We start from the raw sequence: 21,272 nt of genomic DNA on the forward strand, positions 1-21,272 counted from the left end.
ACTACGTGTCAGAAAATTTCGCTCATCAAGGAGGCATTATCGCTGATGGAAGCAATTATACTCTACCGCGACATCCTGATGGCCCCCCGGAAACGGCAACACCTGATCAGGTACGTACACAGCTTACATGAAGCTTCCCTCAACTCAGATTCAAATTCAGCGGGACTGTAATTTCGGAAGCCATATTCAACAGGGTCTCCTCCCTCGCACGGTAATCCGAAAGAAAAGGAAAGTTGAAATTCGCGATTCATCTGATGGAAGTAAATGGTCAATGAGGAAGACTGGATGATTAATTGTTAGACACCTTAAAGCCGGCCACGCAGGAGATCGGTCAGGTGGGCAAGAAAAAGAAAGAATGGGATAGAAAGGGAAATCTCACTTACACACTAAATTCTATATTTTCTCAGTTTCTTTTCAAATGAGTTGCAGACTATTATCTTCCCATATTAATGCATGGATTCCAAGCAACTTTGACCTGGAATTCGCTTTATTTTATTTACATGGACCATCTGACACTTGCTTTTTGGGTGTCTCACTTGCAGCTCAACGTTCAATCACTTAACATGGGCACTGAAGGCAATCGATCTATCATGCAATTCCAAGCACCTCAACTTGTAAATGAGAGTGCCATGCACCAAGACCAGAATTTAAGCCATCAGCCTTACATCATGCCCACTCAAGAAGGTTTACGTACCAATAATCAAGACTATCAACAAAGTGCTACCTTGAACTCTGATCAAGTCCAATTTAGTGGCACGGCAAACCAATATTGGGACGTGCCTGACTTAACCTTCAGCGCACCTGGTGAAAGTTCAACTGCCTACGATCTGGGATTCAGCGATGATGCCCCCAAGTTTTATTGATAAGCAAGCAATGATCTATTTGAAGGTACTAAGAACCCAGTTAAAGTTATAAAGCAATTGCTGCATAGGAGTTCGCCGGCCCAAGGGCGTAGCATGCCTCTAATATTTTCTGATTAAGAACTCTTTATATGTTATGTTATAAACAATGGAAGTATGGTGTGCTCAGAACGCTTTCTCTAGGACCAGCATTTTGCTGGTTGTTGGTGTTGTAATAAGGTTCCAACTTGGGATATCCATACATAATCATATACATATATACATATGTGTGTATCCTTTCATGATTATAGGCTTAGAATTTGCAAGTGGATTACCTTTCTCTGGAACTAATGATACATTCTTCCACAAAAGTGCAATCAATTAAGCATAAATAATTAATTCATCGGCATATGTTGATTCAAAGATTGATTTTGATAATGCTAAAATATTTGAACACTAATATTGCTACTATTAGTTTTAAATAATGGCTAAAAGATTTCTTGAGTTGCTCAAATGCTACGCATAATTCAAGGAAAAATCTTCTCCAAAATAACTAAAATTTAAGTTCCTCGAAGACTTTAAGGGGGTATTTGGTTCATAACTGGAATCAAAATAGGAATGAAAATCAGAATAGCTTAGAATCGAAATCGGAATGACCAAATTCTTTGAAGCATTTGGTTCGTGACCAAAATCGAAGTCGGAATCGAAATTGGAATGAAAATTTGAATCCATAGAGAAGAATAGGGATCGAGTTCTATATAAATTGAACCATTTCCATTCCATCCCGGAATCGGAATCGGAATGAGACTCCATCTAATCAAACGGTTGGAATGAGAGTCACTTATTCCGATTTTGATTTCAAATCTCTACTTTCCCCAACCAAATACTCCCTAATAAGTTTTGGAAGAGAGAAGTCAATCCTGAACAATAGGGGCTGACCCTTGAATGTCCATGAGCCTAAACAAAAGATAGTTAATTCTTGAAAGTTTTAGGAGTCGATCAAGTATCATGGGTCAACCCTAGGGTTATCTAGGTCGACCCCATAATGGTTTCGGAGTAAAGATACAGGACAATGAAAAATAACATATTTATGAGTCGATCCTAGATTTTAACAAGTCAACTTCAATAATATAAGAGTTGACTCCATTGAAGCTGACTCCACATTAAGTAGAGTCAATCTAGAATAATCTCAATATAAAGATAGAAAGCAGTAAAAAATGATATGTTCATGTGTTGACCCCGAAATGGATAGAATTGATTGGCTTAGTAAAAAGCCTTCCCAAAATTACTTTGAATGGGCAAGTCCGTTCAGCGTAGCCTTCTCTCTTTTCCGGTAATTCTGCAGGACATCTCTTGTCCATGATAGGTTTCCCAGAGACATCTATTAGGATTGTGGTTGCACTTTAGCAGACAGACCTTTAATGCATGATCGGACACTACTTCGAATTTGAAAAAAAAAAAGGCTTTTAACGATACTAGATGTTGTCGTCAAAAGCCACGGTACTCGTATCACTAGAAGTTTTTTGAGTACGAGATGTTGGCTGCCGCAAGGTTGTCACGTATGTTGCTATCGGCTCAAATTTTCAAGATGTCAAAATGGATGAGTTGCCAAAGCTTAAAGATTTCCATAATGGCTTTTTATCATCACAAAACATGCTTGCTTTTGCGATGAGAAATCTAGTCACCAAATGGTACATATGTTGCCATGCAAGATACACGTTACATGGCTGGATATCATTATCATGAATGGTGATGAGGTTTTATTATTTGTTGACAACATGAGATGATCATGTAAGTCAGGGGCGGCTGAAGAGCAAGACCACCAAAGTCCTTATTTTAGGCCTCCTTTGCTCGAAAGCCCCCAAACCCTCCACCGTGTCCACCCGTGAAAGGCCTCGAGGCAGGCGAGGGCTGGGCGACACAGCCACACAGGCGAAGAGGCACCGGGAGTGACCGGCTTTCCACCTTTCATGTTCCCAACATCGAGCCCGTCATAGGTGACCCGCCCTGTTGATGGAGAGAATGGAGACCCATCCTGACGGCAGCGGAGGACTTGAGAGGCATCTCCGATGAGGTTCCAGTGGATTTGAGGGACGAGAGTTGGGCGACACAGGCAAGGAGGCACCGACAGCGACCGACTTTTTCTTTTCCGATGTTGAGCCTGTCACAGACTCACAGGCAACCCGCGGCCTGCCCTGTCGATAGAGAGGAATGGATGGGACCCATCCTGACGGCAGCGGAGGCCTTGAGAGGTATCTTCGGCTAGGTTCCAGCAGCTTTGAGGGGCGAGGGCTGGGCAACATGGGCCGAGGAGGCATCGGCTTTCCCATTCAGCCATTCCTAACGCCGAGCCCATCACAGGCGATCTGCCCCATCGATGGAGAGGATGGGGACCCGCCCTGACGGCAGCGGAGGCCTTAAGAGGCATCTCCGATGAGGTTCCGATGGGCTTTAGGTTTGAGTCTCCATGCGGCTGTGGGGGGAGTCAGGGAGGCACCGACTTTTCCATTCCCAAGTCGGCAGACGCAATACGTATGCCATATGGCATGATGGTCTGTTGGGAGATAAATACAGTGGCGTGACTGTCAGTTAGAAAAGATAAACGCACTGAAGAGGTTAGTTGATGCTTCTATAGTTCTATCGATGCCCACAGCCCCATATTCTCTCACTTGCCAATTCCCGATGATACACAATGGCTATTTACTATTCTATAAAATTAAGTCATTTTTAATTATTCTTTTCTTATTTGTTTACTCTTCTCTTGATAGCAAGTTCTAACTCATTTTCTGTGCTCCAATATAAAATAAATAATTAATTATTCATCTCATTTGCAATTAGCATTCAATAATTGGATACTATAGTTCTAACTTTTATAAATTTTTATTTAATTTAAATTTATATTATATTATTATATTACCTCTATTTTATTTAATAGTTGATTCATTGAGTTAGAAATTTTAATTGTTGATCTTGTATTAGCTATTTAAAAAATATGAAATAATTATAATAGCCAATAGATATACTCAATCATATAAAAAGACTCGACTCTTTTTCAAATATATATATTATTTTTAAAATAATATTAATAATTTCAACAAGTGTTACTTTGACAGAAAGAAGTTTTTCAAAACTAAAATTAATAAAATCTTACTTAAGATCAATAATGTCTTAAGAAAGATTAAATAGATTGGTTATATTATCAATTGAAAAAAAATATTAAAAAATTTTGATTATAAAAATTTAATTAAAAATTTTGCATCTCAACAAACTAAAAAAAAATAAAATTTTAATAAAAAATTTATATAAATTTTAATAAAAAAAACTAATTTTAATATTTAGTTTTAGGCCCCCATATGTGTTGAGCCGCCCCCGATGTAAGTCCTCATTTGGTGAAACATAAATTTTCATCACTTTTTTATTTTTTTCGAGGGAACCTAAATTTTTATCGCTAAAATTTTTTTGATGCTAAAATTGATATTGCCACTAAAGCTCAATAGCTCCCATGATGGATTTTTTTTTTTTTTTTGGCTCACAAAACATGCTTCTTTTCATGACAAGAAATCCACCAACTGAAACGTATGCAGTTATTAGCAATGTAAAGTAGTCATCTACATGACACAGTATTAGTGATGTGGTTTTGTTATTAAGTGACAACACGTATAACGTCATCATAATAGTTCCATTTTGGTGACGACATATATCTCCATTTCTAAACCTTTCACAATGACATAATGGATGTTCTCTATAGAGGTTAAAGGTAACGTAATAGCTTTTTGTGATCACATAACACGATTTTTCATGACGAGAATCTTGCCACTAAAAGGTATATATTTAAGTAAAATAGGCATTTCCGCATAACATTTGGTGATAATATGACATCATCACCAAAGTCCTTATTTGGTGACAACATTGTTGTCAAAACAGTATTTTCATTGATAAACCCCGACCAAAAGCCTGCCATGCGCCAGATTCGGTCAGGGGTTTCACACAGCATATCTAAAATAGTTGGTTTTTCGTGACCCAGATTAATTCTTTTTCACAAGGATATTTTATAATAAATTAGCTCAAATCTAGACCTGAACCACTATCCAATAACTAAACATAGGTTTTGGCCTCTGAACCACAAATCATTAACTATAATATTTATGTGATAAAATATATTTATTCTAAAACTTTTTGCCATATATTATTGAGATTTCCTTAAACAAAGCTAAAGTCAAGACTCCAGAGTAATCAGATCTGTTCTTGTCATCCTAAAACTCTCTACTCTTACACGTTGAAATGAGTATATAAATAAATTTTGGAATCATACTTATTCTAGTTTTTCTTATTGTTAGAAGAATAGTAGTTATACTTTCTCGAAGTCTAGCATTTTTTAACAATACAAAATTATAGATATCATATAAGTAACCTCTTTATTCATGAAATACATTATTGTTAAAATTGTTCAATTTTTAGTCATTGAAGTAGATAATGTATTAGTAAGTATACATATTTTTCATATATACATGTAATAGCTTTTCTTATTGTTAGAAGCAAGTAACTATACTTTTCAAAATCCAGCTATCTTTAAACAGTATAAAATTTTAGATATCATATAAGTAACCTCTTCATTTGAATCATGTAATTGTTGAAAATGTTCCATTTTTAGTATTTGAAGTAGATAATTTATCAGTAACTATGCATATTGAATACATTACATTCGTATATTTTTCTGCAAGCCAAAGCAAAGTTCCACCGAGAGGACGCACGTAAGGCAAGGGCATCTATGTGATGGATCATAACATTATAGTGTCATAAGATTTTTCTTTTCTTATATATATATATGTAATCCCTTCATTTTTGAAAGCTGTAATTGACAAAAATGTTCAATTTTTAGTATTTGAAGTAGATAATTTATTGATAGCTAAACAAATTAATTACATTACATTTAATATATTTTTCTGCAAGCCAAAAGCAAGTTCAACTAAGAGGACCCAGGTAAAGCAAGGGCATCTACGAGATTGATCATAACAGTTACATACATATGCACATACATATATACACACATACATATGTATCTATGTGTGTATGTATGTATGTATGTATACATATACATATACCTTTTTCTTGAACTAATGATATATTCTTCCACAAAAGTGCAACCACTTAATCACAAACAACTCATTCACATAACCAAGGTGAATCATCAATCGCTGACAAGTTCCTAAAAAGGTAAGTTCTATCAAAATACTAAGTGATCAAGTTAAACAATTAAGTCAAACTTCTGGATAACCAATCACAAAAGGACCTCCGGATCCAAGAGGATGACCTGCATCAAAGTCTTCTTATTCTCAAATTCCAAGAATTCAAATTAAGCTTCTTGGAATGGTGCACATCCTAAACAAGTATTTTGGGAATTGCATTGACAAAGTATATATGCATAGATTCAAGATATAACCATTACCCACTTTTATGACTACAAAGGCTGATGGTGGCCTTAAATTCATTTCAGACCCCTTTTCCCTAGCCTCTGAAAGGAGGTCATTCATTTTGGCATGTTTTGCCATTCTTATAGTCATTTTTTTAAAAATCCCTAACTAGCAGTTGATGCCTGCAATAATTTCTAACATAGTTAAGAGAAGAATAGAATCAACTTCTATCTTTCTTATTATTTTTCTTTTCTTGTGCATTGTCTACATAAGTATAATTTTTTTATTCAACGCAGGCGCTAAGAAAAGAGATGCCAACCAGCCAACCTAACTTCCAAATGAGTCCATCACCCAATTCACAAAAGTTTGAATTATAATACTCGAGAACACTTAATAGACAATATCTACAGTACTCTAATAAATTGCCTTCTCTCCTTCAAGGTATTTCTACAACACCTCTCTTGTGTGTAATAGTCTCCAAGAAACATATCTATTAGGATTATGCTAGGATATACACCTCTTTAATTCACCTTGAAAATTACATTCTTTGGTGGATGATCAAATCTGCAAGAAAATTGCTTTTAGCGACATTAGAAGTTGTCACCAAAAATCAAAGTTTTTCCGCTTAAAGGTTTGGTGACAATTTGGTGACAAGATGTAATTGGTTCTCAATAAGTGGTCTAAAAAAATCATCAAACTCGATGTGAACAATTGTCACTACTGTGAGGAGCGGACATAGTCCATGAGCAGGATCCGCTACATCAAAAGATCAAATTATATGCCAAATTTTTAGAGTCCATAACTTACTTATACAAGCCTGATTGAGGTGCTCTTTTTTGAACTCATGTAACTTATTCTATGACATGGTGCGCCTCATAAAGGGTGTGGTGCATCGAATCATCAAGACTAGATTCGAGTATTTCAACCCTAAAATAGGCTTATTAAAGTAAATTTTTTTAGAAATATTGTCAAATCGCATATTTGAGTATTAACTGCTTCTTGATTAATAGGTATATTTTTCGAAACTACTAATTATATAAGTTGTTTAATCCATCTAACGAGCGAAAACATATAAGCACCATACTCCTTATTCAAACCATGAATCAGTAGTCTATGTCATTTATTTTCATCATATCAAGAATTTTCATCAAGCATGCCAAGATCATCAATCAATTTCTTCCTTTAAGAAAATACTTGGAGATTATCAAATTACCTAATTTGAGAGTACAAATCTCATCATCCAAAATTAAAGCTAGTCCTTATTAGACATTGAGAGTATAGCTTCAAGAATATTCTATGCTCTCTTCAGCTTCCTATATTTTGAATATGCTGATGATTATCTTCATCCACTTGAATTTAAAAAAAAATGCATATCCTTTCCGGTTTTAATCTTTCTCTTTCTTTGCCTCTATATTATCAAGTGTTTCCGGTGGATCCGAGCTAGGATTCACCAACCAAGGGTGTGAACAGCTGCCACATACTTACTAGGAACTTCTCTATAAGTATGTAAGGCATTCTATCTATCGTATAATCTAATATAATTTAAAAAATAATACACTTAAACAGTGGTATTTATCAAAAATAACTTACTCTTATGCTTACGTTTTAAAATTTTAATATTTAAATAATTGACAGAGCATCAACATATAACATATTAATTTACACTAAATAACCCAAGAAACTATCTACCATCTATTGGTCAGCGTTGCCTCTATATACACCCCAAAAGGCCAATATGCGCTTCCAAAACTTGATTCCCTAGATCAAAAAATATATGTGAAGATCACAGCTCCATAGTTTAGAAGGATATGTCTGTACCAGTAACTATATGATAATCAATTTTGACAATTTTTATATGCTATCATAATGTACTTCCTTTCAATACTATACACAGCAGGAACAGATCTCTAAAACCAAAAGAACGTAAATTATCCAAGTCTCAAGATCATATCAGGCATGTATTCATACACTGATACACATTTCTATACACATACTTAGATCCGAGTATACAGTTTGCAATTTCTACTCTCCAATCAATGACTACATCCATATTTAACCTGTGCAGCATAGGTCATACCTTACTTATTACCCCCATGGTGAGTTGCCGAACTTAACCCCAAATATCAACATAATTTGTTGAGATCCAGACCCAGCCTGGCCTGCCTTCCAAGTCAAAGGTCAACCCCTTACTTGGGCTTCAGGAGTTATGCTGGATCATGGGTTTCCAGGTGAGAATATGAATAATTAAATATTTCTGACTGTCTGGGCATGTACATTATTCTATTAAGTTTATGTATCAGCAACAATTGTCAAATAAGAATATAAATACATCAAATAGCAACAAACAGTAGAAGAAAAATAAAAAAATTTGGGCCAAGTTGGCTTTAACCATCATGTCCAAGCCTGGCCCATTTATTAAACAAATCTATTTCCCAGACTTGGCCGAGCATGTGGAGTCTAAAAATTTGTCCTCAGGCTGTCCAAAAGGTTTTGGGCTTCAGCAGGCCAAGCAGGGCCGCCCAACAAACAGGCAACGTTTAATATTATTAGAAGGAGAAATTCTTTGTGCACCATGAGCGGTGCAGAACATCCGCACCATTTGTGGTGAATGGCTCACATGCAGGGCCAGAGTGCGGCACATAAAAAATATTTTTTTTTCTTTCTATCCTGTATATGAGTCAATCATCATGGATGATACGTGCGGTTCTGCATCGTCCATGGTGTTTAAAGAATTTCACTTATTAGAAAAAAAAATAGATAATGTTGAAGAAACTTTAACAAGAGATCACATTCGAAGAAAAGCCCAGGTGCCATGGCAAAAAAACATCCGGCGATAATGAGTGTTGGAAAATTAATAATAAGCAAAAGATATATAAAATAAATTATATATAATTTTTTTTAAATAATAAAATATTAAATTGAGAAGATTAAAGAGTGATCTAAAATCGAGGCACATCTAAAAACGCTATCTTAGAACCGATATCGCCTCCTACGTACAAAGCTATTGGCTGCTGCTCCTAAAGATCATTCGGTAGATGACTACTTATTTTTCTCCGTCAACACGACACCAAGAAGGCTGGATACAAACTTAAGAAGCCTTCGGAGCCCAGCAAAATAGGAGAATAAGACAATAGAATCTTTTGTATATGATTTTCCTCCCATTCTAACCAATATATACAGTAACTACAACAGAGAAAAGTTCGGAATCTTTTTTTTGGCAACGGCTTTTTGTAATCCCCAGCTGCTTTTGCCGGGATTTGAGGTGAATGGAAGTGGCAACCAGCAAGTAGCCTACAGCCTATAGCCTCTAGAGGTTGTGTGCAGAAATGATGAGATTGCCCACGCTAGTCTGGTCAGCTAAAAGGAAAAGCTTATTGGAAAATTTATATAAATTACGTTCCATTTTATTTAGTTTTCTTTTTTCTCGCTGAACATAGCCCTCCACAAATTTACGGTATGGTACTACTTTGATCGACTAAAGAAGGCTCCAATTTATACCAAAAAAAAAAAAAAAGGAAAGAAAGGCTCCAATTCACTTACCGGTAAATCTCTTGATAATCAAATTTACTAGGAGTTAGATTCCTTATTTAAATTTTGTGGACAATTATCAATATAGTGTCCAATCTTCTGATAGATTTTACATTTTCTTATCTGACAATTGACTATGTAGTAACCAGGCATGTGACAATACTTACAAACTATCTAATCTACAACAATTTGTAGAAGTGTACTAAGAACAGCCTTTGTGCTTGGATTTGAGTAAGCCAAGTCTTGCTTTTTCGAAGATAAGTTTAGACACAACAGATTCAAGAGATGGCAAGATACCATGATGAAGAAGTGGTGGCCTTACTGGTTCAAAATCATCTCTAAGAGCTCTTTAGAAAGCAAATTTTTCAACATTATTGTTATGCCATACTGAGGCTTAGATTATGTTAACTAATCCCACATAGCATGCATTTTAGAAAGAAACTCATGAACAGATCCTATCTAGGTTCTTGGTTCATGTGGTGTAGGTAAACAACAGTTGATACTAATGGACGATAATCGCGATGGAATACCTCTTAGCCAAGAAATCCCAAAGCTCCTTGCTTGTTCCAAATTAACCAAACTAAAGATGAATGGAAGGAAACAAAGTAATCCTGGACAAAAGGAAGCTCCATAACAACCTTCCTAATAGAAGGAGTCAAATAAGGAAGCTCCAATAAATAAATTACTCTCAAGTCTTTTGGATAATCTCATTAGATCTTGTCTTACATGGGCAATCAAATGGAATAAAATATCATTAATGATTAAAAAAAAATATTCACAAGTTACATAAAGCAAGGTATAAATGATAAAATTAAAAAATATATATTAATAAGATCACTATTTATTTAAAATTTTAAATCACAAAAGAATTACTAAATCCAACAATAAGCACCTCCTCCTGGGGATGGGAAATTCCTAAATGAACTCTACTCACCTTCCCTATGCGCCATGCCGACCCCCTCACGCGGGCTTCTGTCAAACAACTCATCTAACCGGGCTTTCTCTAAGGCTTGTGCATGTCGAAGGTGAATGCATGGTGGCCTTTATATGATGAGAGCTGCATCGATTCTGCCCTTGGGGCCTTTGCTCCCCCTTCCCAAGGGGGAGGGAGAGGGAAAGAGGGGCCTCTCCCTCTCGCTCTCCCCGGGGGAAGGGAAAGAATCGTCAAGGAGGAGCTTCCACTGCATTGACCCACAGGCAAAAGAGTACATGGATCTTATCCAAAAAAAATTTAAAAAAAAAAAAAGAGAGAGAGTATATGGATCAGCACAAGGGACCGTTTGCTTCCCCTGGCCCCTAATCCTCTCCCTGGGGAGCAGGAAACAGGGGCCTTTTCCTCTCCCCACGGAGAGGGGCAGAGTTGTCACGGAGGAGCCTTCACTAAAAGGTGGTCCCACTGGAAAAAGAGTACATGATCGTGGCAAGGGACCGTTGCTTCCTGCGGGTTCCCTAATCCTCTCGGGCACATCCTGAATCGTTCAGCTCATAATTTGATACCCTCCCGACGAAAGGCGATTCAGTGAAAGATAAATGAAAAAAGGAAGAAAAAAAAAAAAAAAATTTCAAACATTTTATAGTAAAAAAAGTTCACAAATAATATGATAAAAATATGCTATGATTTTTTATTTAAAAATCGAGGAAGATTTATCAATATTATAACTATTTAAATCAAAATATTTCGGAATTCACCATCCAAGACTCGAATCTAGAATATCTATTAGCTAGGTGCAGGGTTTAACTAGTACAGTAAGTTTCAAGGAGCACTAAAATTTTACTTTATATAGAAATTATGTAAAAAATTAAAAAAAAAAAATTGAAACAAAAATATCCTGCTTCCAACCGATGATGCTTTGGAAGCAGACTGGACCGGTTGGTAGAACTGATTGGACCCTCAACTAGTCTAGTCATCCAATCCAAATGACCCTCTAAGATCGGATTCAGATAAAAATCAAACTAGTTTTATAATAGTATTTAAACTCGTGGTTGAATTGCCAACTCATTCAAACTGCTCTCGATTCGAGCATACTGGCTAGTTTTTTCAAAAAATGTACTAAAAGAGAGACGATCCCAAATTGAGCTGTTCCACTATCCCACAATTCCTCCTTGTCATCTTTGATCCTCCTCTTCGATGCAGGTGTAGCCGAAGAATGGCCAATGACCAGATACTAGCTAACCACCATTAGCACTCAGGACCTCTAGTAAGAACCCATCAGTTTTTTCCTTTCCCGCTCCTTTCTTATTTCCTACTCTCACCAGGCACCTCTCCCTCATTCGATCTCAATGTATGGATGGCAGAAAGTGGCAAGACCTCATTCATCATGGATCGTTGGAGGGTAGTAGCCTCAATGGTGGGCAAATCGACAAAGGCTCCTAACCTCGATAGCAAGCAAACCAATGTTTATGGATGATTTCACCAATCAGTTGAAGTGGTCTATGCTTGATTAAATACATCTTGCTGAGCCTCTCAAACCATGGAGATCGCTTAAAGGCAAGAGGAGATTTTCTGTTAGCAATCACCTATGAAAGCATCCTTATTGTTTGTTTTAGTTTTAGATTCCGTCATAAAGAAGATAGTCATCCTCATCCTTCCATAGTGGTGCCTGTGTGATGAATATCAACTCCTTAGCCTAGAGAACTATGTTATCATTAAGAAAAAAAATGCTATAAGTCGCGAGTTTTCTATTTCATCTCCCATGTCTCTAGAAGTGAACAAGGATGGTGATAAAGGGGCACTCGATGATTCTGGTTGGAGCTTTGATTAGGTATTTATTTGTAAGACGATCACTCTATGGGCCGCGGATTATTGCTACAGGAATTAAGAGGCCAAGGTTTTGGAACAAGGAAGCTCTGAGAAGAAGATGACCAAGCCATAAAGGGCTAACCCATCCACTACCAAGAATCCTAGTGCATAAGTCTCATGCCATTGTAGGATTTGGAGGAGGTCAAATACATGTAGCCTTACTTCTTTGTGTGGAGATATTATTTTATGTAGAAGTGGCAATCGGGTCGGATCGATCATAAATGGATCAAGTCAAATACGGATCAGATCATAAAACATCAAAACTGAATCCGACCTATTTATTAAACAGATCAGATTTTCAAATCTAAAGCAGACCCATTTAATAAACAGGTTATCCAATCCGACCCGTTTAATCCATTTAATCGATCCGACCCAACCCGTTTAACCTGTTTATCGTTTAACTTGTTTATTAGATGAATAACTTATTTAACCGACCCAACCTAACCCATTTAACCTGTTTATTATTGTATGCTATGATTTCTATTGGAAAAAATAAAGATTAAGATGAATTCAATTTTTTGAGAATAACCAAGGTGAACTAAATGATAAAAATACTTAGAACATCAAAGAAGGGAAGAGAAAGCTCAGATTTAGTATTTAATCTACAACTAAATCAAAACAACAACAATCGGTTATCTGTAGAAAAAAGCCGTCCAAAATTATTACTGCTCGAAATAATTGAATTAGCAAAAAGATATCCCAAAATCCTCATAGCCTCCATATACAAACCTTAAAGCAAACCTCCATAGTGCACATAGGCCATTGTGCACATTTTGACAATCAATATAAAAAATAAAAATAAAAAAAATACAAAATAGTAACCTACAAGCATGATAAAAATTTGAGAATACAAAAAAATACAAAATATAAAAATAGTAACCATTTTATCTCTAATCTACACTGCTGAATATTTAAACATCAAATTATAGATGAAAATCCAATTCTCATATCAAATATAAACAAACAACAACTACAACAATAAAAACAACGAAGGAAAATGGACAAAACATTAGAAAGCAGCTACAAGCTAAAATGAGCACTATCATGATAGATTGAACCTGCTTTTTATGATACACAGAAAGTGATAGAATAAACAATAATACCAAAATATTAATCACACCACAAATCTGTCAAGGTATTAACTCTTTCCCACATCCTAGTAACTGAAGCACGGTATACATACATCTAACCTTCACATATAAAGCAAGCCGATCGAATTTTCAAAGCATAATCACTGCACATGCTGATAATCACGAAAAAAATAAATTTAAAAATTTAAAAACCCTAGATTAAGGATTAAGAAAAGTATACCTTGAGGAAGATTAAGGAAGTATGGAAGGAAAAAAAGGTCAAAAGGGAAAAAAAATCTAGATCTTAAACGGCCAATATCCCTCAGCGACGGTCATTGGGAAAGAAAGTAGCAACCAAACAACCACCAAAAGAGAAAAAGGGAAAAACTTCTAGATGGCCAAATCTCGAGAGGCCAAGCCGCTAAGATGCCAAGCATCACAAGCCCTCAAGGACTGGCGACGAAGGAGGACCGTCATTGAAGGAGGAAACCAGAGGAAACCACGGGAGGGGAGGGGCTTCACAGTTTATCCGACCATCATTGGAAAGGAAACTGCAAGCACCGACCATCAAAGGAAGAATAGAGGAGCCCCAACCACCATTGGGAGGAAGCATCGATCGAAAGAGAAGTGGAGGAGCGAAGGAGGAAACTTTAGATCTAGAAGTTGGGGATGGAAGGAAAAATAAAAGAGCAGATACCAGAGAGGCAGAGCCGCAGAGCGAACGAGCGAATGCCAAAGAGTTTCAATTTTCCTTAAGGATTTTAGCTTTTATATTTAGTGGGCAGCAGGTTTACGGGTTACAATCCGATCTGATCCGACCTAACTCATTTATTAAACGGGTTAAATGGATCAACTGTTTGAAACCTTAATCCGATCCGATTATTAAATAAATTAAACAGGTCGATCCATTTATAATCTGAATCCGTTTAATCCAAATTCAAATCTTTTTAAGGTGAGTCGAATGCAGATTGGATTGACAGATCGGATTGAGTTTTGCCACTCCTATTTTTATATTTCCAACACATGATACTGGAGTCATAATGGAGCAAACTTATAGTTGTATCAAGGCACCCTTATCAACCTATCTACTACAAAGATGATTTAATCTAAGTCGGTACAGAGGACATGCAAGGGACAATAGAGGACGTGTTGAGTGTTGGTAGGGGCAGAATTATCCTTAGAATTGGGGTATGGTTCTTTTCAAAAAAGATTTTGATTAAAAATTATTTTTCAATGTTATGAGAATTAGATAGACTGAAAGAAGATAAAGTTGATGTATAAATCAAAATCTACCTATTATAAAATTTTAGTATTTGTTGCGGCCAATCTCCTTATCGTCTGGTCGCCGGGAACGAGCGCCTGCAAAAGAAGTCCGCACTGACCGGAGGTGGCTCCGACAGAGACCCTCCGACGGTCAAGTCAGAGAGGAGACTAGGCTACAGTAGACAAGAATTAAGGGACTCAACGAGAGAGTGTGAGAGAGAGAGAGGAGGAGGAGAGATTCAAGGGGTTCGAAAGGACCTCCAAGCACTGTTGCCTTCCCCGATATATATAGTGGAGCGCAGTATAGCGCCGTCATTAATGACGCAGACAATGGAAGAATTGTCAAATCGTCGAGGACTGTCAGAGCCACCGTGAGGTTGCCAAATCACCGTGGGGCTGTCAAATCACTAGGGTTGACCCATGCCTTAGGTGGGATAATGCCCCAAGGCGGCTGTGCCGCATGCCGGTGTCAGGACTGACAGCCTCCAGCAGTCGTACGGCGTTTGGAGGAGCCGACCGACTATAGGTCGGCGGCTGGTTGAGGGGCATCGGACGGAAGTCTGGAAACCTTCCGACAGTCCGTCGGGCGCGTTGTGGGAGTCGGACATCGGGCTTCATAGTTCGATCGATCGAGAGCGAAGAGGGTCTGCCCGATCGATGCATATTCGATCGGTCGGCGATGGCTGTCGTCGATCGGCAGAGTCGGGCGTCGGTCATGTAGGCCCGATGATGAGTCGGCGTGAGTGGGGTCGGTCGGTATACCCCAACAGTTGCCCCCCTCCACTCCTGAGTCGGATGGTGCGCTGGCCAATGTCTTTGTATGGGCGGCAGCATCGGGCGAAAAAAGTGGATTCCCATCGCATTAAGTCCCGAATCTGACAACCGCACCGCTGGCTGATCCGGTGTCAGGCGTCTCATGAGTGCTAGGCGATTCGTCGGTGTCAGACGTCCTATCGATGTCAGATGTCCCGTCGGTGTCAGACGTCCTGTCGGTGTCAGACATCCTGTCGATGTCAGACGTCCTGCCACGTTGGGAACGGAAACCATCGTTCCCGCCGCCCCTTCGGGGATGCGAAACGTCACGGCCTCCTCGCCACATGGCAGGTGGCCATTGGGCCGGATCCATTTGAGCGGATGGAGGTGACGTGGCTCGATCTGAGGATGGGTGCGTCGAACCGTCGGGCTGGAAGATGGTCCGGATGTCGCCACATGGCGCGATCTGGGAGTTCCTCGTTGGTCGTACTTCCATATCTGCCGTCGGGGGGCACTATATATACATGGTCGCCTGCGTTCAGATTTCCACTTTCCCCATTTACTGTCGAGACTCTGCCCGTGCGGTCCCCAGCTCCAGGTAACCGTCTCTGTTTCTCCCCCCCTTTGGAGGTCCCTTTTCTTTTCCCAGGGGCCTGCCGTCGTAGCCCGTCTTCTTCCCACTTTCTGCTCTTTGTTCTGGTCCATGACTAGAACATCTTCAAGAGGAGGTCGGTCAGGGGACCCGACTGACGATCCTCGGTCGACCCCGGAGGTGGAGGTCTCTTCACTTTCGGGGCCGAACGTCGATCGGCTCCGGGAGCAATATTGTATCCCGGAGCAATTTCGGCTGTTCGCCCCTGGTGCCAACGGTCGGGTCAACAGTCCGCCCGAGGGCCAGGTGGCCTTCTACGTCGAGGACCTCCGGGCCGGACTTCGCTTCTCGGTCTCGGAGTTTATCCGGAACGTCCTTGACTATTACGGACTATGTCCGGCACAACTTGTGCCGAACTCGGTTCGGCTAATAGTCAGTTTTGCCCTACTGTGTCGGCTTTTGCCGACCATCCCTCAGATCTCGCTCTTCCGAGCATTTTTTATCCTCCGACCCCATCCTAAAGCCCGAGGGTAGTGGTACTTTAACCCTCAGAAGGGGCTTTCTTTCATCATCGGTCTTCCATCGTCCATTCATGGATGGAAGAACCAATTCTTTGTTGTCTCTTCTTCCATTCCTTGGGGGTTCCCTGCCCGTTGGGAGAACCCCCGAACCCATCCGAACAAGAACAGTCGGGTGGAAGTTGGGGATCGGGAAGACTTCCACCGCCTAAAAGATATTTTGGTGCCAAAGCAGAGGGAGCTCGTCATCGAGCAGGCCCTGTACGACGCCGGTCTCTGTCCGGTCTCTCGCTTAGGTTCGCTTTCTGTTTTCCCCCTCCTTTCTTTCTTCCTTTCTTTTTGGGTGCTGACCATCTATCGTCGTCTGCAGATATGCCGCCGAGGGGGAGACTGACAGCGGCCAACGTTCGGCAGTATGCCGTGCAGAAGAGACCGGCGCAAGGGGCCGGACCATCGTGGCCTCCTAAGAGGCCTCAAGTGGCTCCACCGAGCGAGCCGGCTGGGGTAGAGGCGGAGCCCGTTATCACGCTGTTGGTGCCGACGGTGTTCGTCGAAGTCCCGTCCGAGGGACCATCGGCCGAGGGGGCAGCCTCGCTCGAAGGAAGGGCGGCTGAGGGATCGATCGATGACGTGCCGGCTGCTCAGCCGACGGAGGAGGATCGGGAGGAGGAGGCACGCGAGCCCGAGCAACCCGCGTCTACCACTGCCGCACCTTCGGGGGATACTCGGTCGGGCTCAAGCATGCCATCCTTCTCCGACATCAGGGCCAGGATGTCCGCCCGAGGGAAGGCCCCGATGGCGCCCGGTGATGAAGGAAGGTCGGCCGGTGGTGGGGCGTCGACCGACTCTCCACTGCCCGACAGAGTGTCAGCCCTGGCCAACCACGACTTGGCCAGGAGGCTATGCCAGGCGCTCCTTCTCCCAGCCGACGTCGAGGCGATGAAGAATCAGTGTGTCTCCGACATGCTGTCTTCATTCTACCCGACTATGATCCGGGTAAGTCTTCTTTCTCTCTGTTCTCACTACCGTTTGCTGTAAGTTCGGTCTTCTGACGGTCGGCTTTGTTTTGTGCAGCTGGTTTATAATATATCCGAGCTGGAGGCCGGATATCAAAAATTCGGCGACATTCGTGCGGCTTGGAAAGACAAGGCCGCGGCTGTCGAAGCCGACAAAGTCATACTGGTCGACCAGCTGCAGCAGTCGGTCGACCGGGAGGCCCGACTTGAGGGGAAGATCTCTCGTCTCACTGATGAGGTCTCCTGACTCACAGGCGTCTTGGCGACTTTGGAGTCCGAGCTGCAGTCGGCCCGTGACGACGCCAAGAAGAAGTCCCGAACCATTCGTCGGCTGCGTCACGAGAGGGACAGCTTCGATAAGGAGCTCAGGGCCGAATGCGAGCAGCTCCGAGTAAGCCTCGGGAACCTCGCTAAGGCCGAAGAAAGTCTGTTCACCGCTCAGGCCGACGCAGATATTGCGAGGGCGGAAGCGGAGGGTCTCCGTCGGAGCCATCTCCGGTCAGTGCGGACTTCTTTTGCAGGCGCTCGTTCCCGGCGACCAGGCGACGAGGGGATTGGCCGCAACAGTATTGTTAATGATTATTTATAAATCAATTTTTTTTGATCTAGTCCAAATAGAATTAAGAAAAAAAATTTAACCCAAATTATGCAAACATAAGCCTTCTAGAAACTAAAAATAGAAATCCGATCTGAATTTTATATAGGCAAATCTTACTATTATAAATAGAAACTATATATATCATAAATTGTGAAGAATCGATGAAAAAAATAAGACTTAAGCTCTATTTTTATAATTTTTTTTAATTTTTTTTGAAAGATTCAAGTTGAGTCGGTTGTAAAAGTTCCTCCTCCTCAATTAGATCACAAGATTTTTAAACTATCAAATTAATGACTATTAAATTGAATATTTCTCTGATCACGCAATGTTATAAAGTTAAAAGCAACCTGCCTCGAGAGAACATCATCCTTGTACCAACCCAAAACATTTTCTGACTTTGTAGCTTACTGGTTCAGTTTATCTTTCACACAAAAAAAAAAAAGGGGCAAAAAAAGACTGTAATTGCTTTATTGGCATCCCTTGACGGAGGCGCTTGCATTCCTAGCATCCAATCGTAATGGAATTTAGAGGTACTAACAAATAGCTTTTTAATATATCAATCACATACGACAGACAACCCCCTAGCATCTGTTGTTCCGGTCATCACAAACTCCAACTCCACAATGACATAGATTTTTGATCTTTAAAATAGTTCTCTCTCTTTTAGTTCTGGTCTATGTTGTTTTTTTTTTTTTTTTTTGATAAATATATAGGTCTATGTTGGTTAACTTGAGCCTCAGACTCTATGTATTAGAGTTTGTGATGGTGACGTTACACCATTTAGTTGGAGAGAGGAGGGGACATTTTTTTCGGTAAATATATGAGAAGGTGCCAAACTCATTATTTAGATTTTTATTTTTTTACTATTATTGTTTAAACTAATAAGTGCATGTTGTAGATTCTCAATAATGCATTTCATCGACATCTAAAATTATATCATTCTGTATGATATCATAGCCATAAATTTTGAGATCGGTGATTCGTATGTAAAAATTTATTGTATGCTAATGCAAGAAGATGGATTTTTGTTTTTGTGGATGATCATGATTGATTCTACTACCACTTCTCTCGTTAGGATAGAAAATTGAAAAGTACAAATTATACTTATTGCAACTTCTGTATCAAGCCTTATTTCATTGGATAAAATTTAAGGAGGATCGATGGATGTGAAACCCACACCAATGATTGGCCCAGAGCCCCACGAGGCATGCTTTAAAGCGGAGCCATCGCATGGGGAGAGAAATTGCGGAGGCACCACGTGCCTCGCTTCGGAAGGCAAGAAAAGCAACGTTCTCGTGCGAAAGGAAGAAAAAATTGAATGAGAAAGAAGAAGAAGAAGAAGAACCCATTCTTCATTCTTCCCCATCTTGACCCACCGGTCTCCATCATGCTCCGCTATTTCTCCCACATCGCAACCGGTGCTCCCTCGCTCTCTATCTCGTTCTTTCTCTCTCTTTCTCTCACTTATATTTTCTCGCTCAGTCAATCCTATGCTCTCTATCTCCCTCTTTTGCCTCTTCTCCCTCCCATGATCAGATCCCTCTCCTCCTACGCATTTAGTCCCTCTCCTTCCATCACATTTGGGGCTTTTCAATAGTCTCCTTTTCCTCCTCACACTAGGAAAGCCTTTTGTCCCCTTCTCTTTGATTTCTTTCTCTTGAAAGAACTTTACAAAGGAGTTTGGCTTAGGGCGTTGTCATCTCCTTTCCCAAGGCGGCTAGCAGCCGGCGGCTGTGCCACAAGTGATGGCTAGGTGGAGGGCCAACTCCTATTTTCCACGTGTTTATATGGAATAAGAATAGAAAAAGTAAAGAAGAAAAAAAATAAAAAATAAAAAATAAAGATGAAGATGAAGGAAGACTGGGAGGGCATAATCTATTGAAAGAAAGCATGGCCCTTACCTTATTTCTGTTTGAGGAATCCTCGAGAGTTTTATCAAATAGAGAAGTGTTTAAATTATAGTTTTGATAAACTTCAGATTTATTGAAATAATATGATAAAGATAAGATAAAAAAATTTGACTTACTAAGAATCTGGTTGGATTAGCTTGTTAAATTACGATGCAGATGAAGGAGAAAATCTAAAAGTATATAATCATTATCTTAAGACAAATTTTCAAATCTTGTTCTAATATTTATCAGAAATTCTATCCTAAGATACGATTAAAATATCCTCTTGGAGCACGACTATGAAAAGAATTGACAAATTTTCAAAATTTAGCAAATTAAACAAAAGTGAAAAAGTGTTTAAATACTAAAGAGATGAAGCAGGAAAGAGAGATGACTTCAAGAAAAGGATACGATTGCTGCTTTTTCCAATGCCCCATGTTATCCGAACTCGAAATCTTATATAGATTAGGAAAAGACATGAACACAAAGATGCTTTGACCAGTTGACCATGATGGGATATGTTCGATCAAAGAGAGATACATTCATCTAATCAAAATAAACATCGCGTTGACCGTTATGGCAGCAATGATTTAAAATAATTAGTGATGTTTTTTTGAAATAAAGTGATAAAAAATTGGAATAATAAAAAAAATAAAATCATCATACCATCATGCGTGGCGTGGTGTGCGTGTGTGAGCTGAGCGAGGTAGCATACATGTGTGTAGTGTAAAATCTACTTCCCTCCTTGATCCAAACAGAGGTAGACAAGGAACGAAGGTAGATAAGCATCAAGAAGAGGTTGTTTCTTTCCAATGTGGGATTAAATCATAACAAAACTTTTAAAAAATCTTAGAGGGAAGGAAAATTTTTAGTTTTTCTTCCAACTCCCTAATAGTTTCTTCCCACCACTAGGCTATCCTATTTCTTCCTCTTCTGAAATTGGAAAAAAAAAAAGTAACTATTGTAGAGACTAATAAACATGTCGAAATCCTATG

At 39.6% G+C, this 21,272-nt stretch overlaps 2 long non-coding RNA genes across 2 annotated transcripts; one reads left to right on the plus strand and one right to left on the minus strand.

Annotated features, from left to right (window-relative positions):
- The first annotated feature begins 14 nt into the window (after positions 1-14).
- Positions 15-1,147, plus strand: LOC140851945 (uncharacterized). The gene is made up of 2 exons (XR_012134775.1): positions 15-335; positions 543-1,147. It is a non-coding gene; the product is annotated as an uncharacterized lncRNA (long non-coding RNA).
- Positions 1,148-8,158: 7,011 nt separating this feature from the next.
- Positions 8,159-11,222, minus strand: LOC140852241 (uncharacterized). The gene is made up of 2 exons (XR_012135150.1): positions 10,713-11,222; positions 8,159-8,459 (listed from the first exon to the last, which is right to left on the minus strand). It is a non-coding gene; the product is annotated as an uncharacterized lncRNA (long non-coding RNA).
- Positions 11,223-21,272: the final 10,050 nt, after the last annotated feature.

Source organism: Elaeis guineensis, chromosome 10 (genome assembly GCF_000442705.2).
Source record: "Elaeis guineensis isolate ETL-2024a chromosome 10, EG11, whole genome shotgun sequence".
NCBI lineage: Eukaryota > Viridiplantae > Streptophyta > Magnoliopsida > Arecales > Arecaceae > Elaeis > Elaeis guineensis.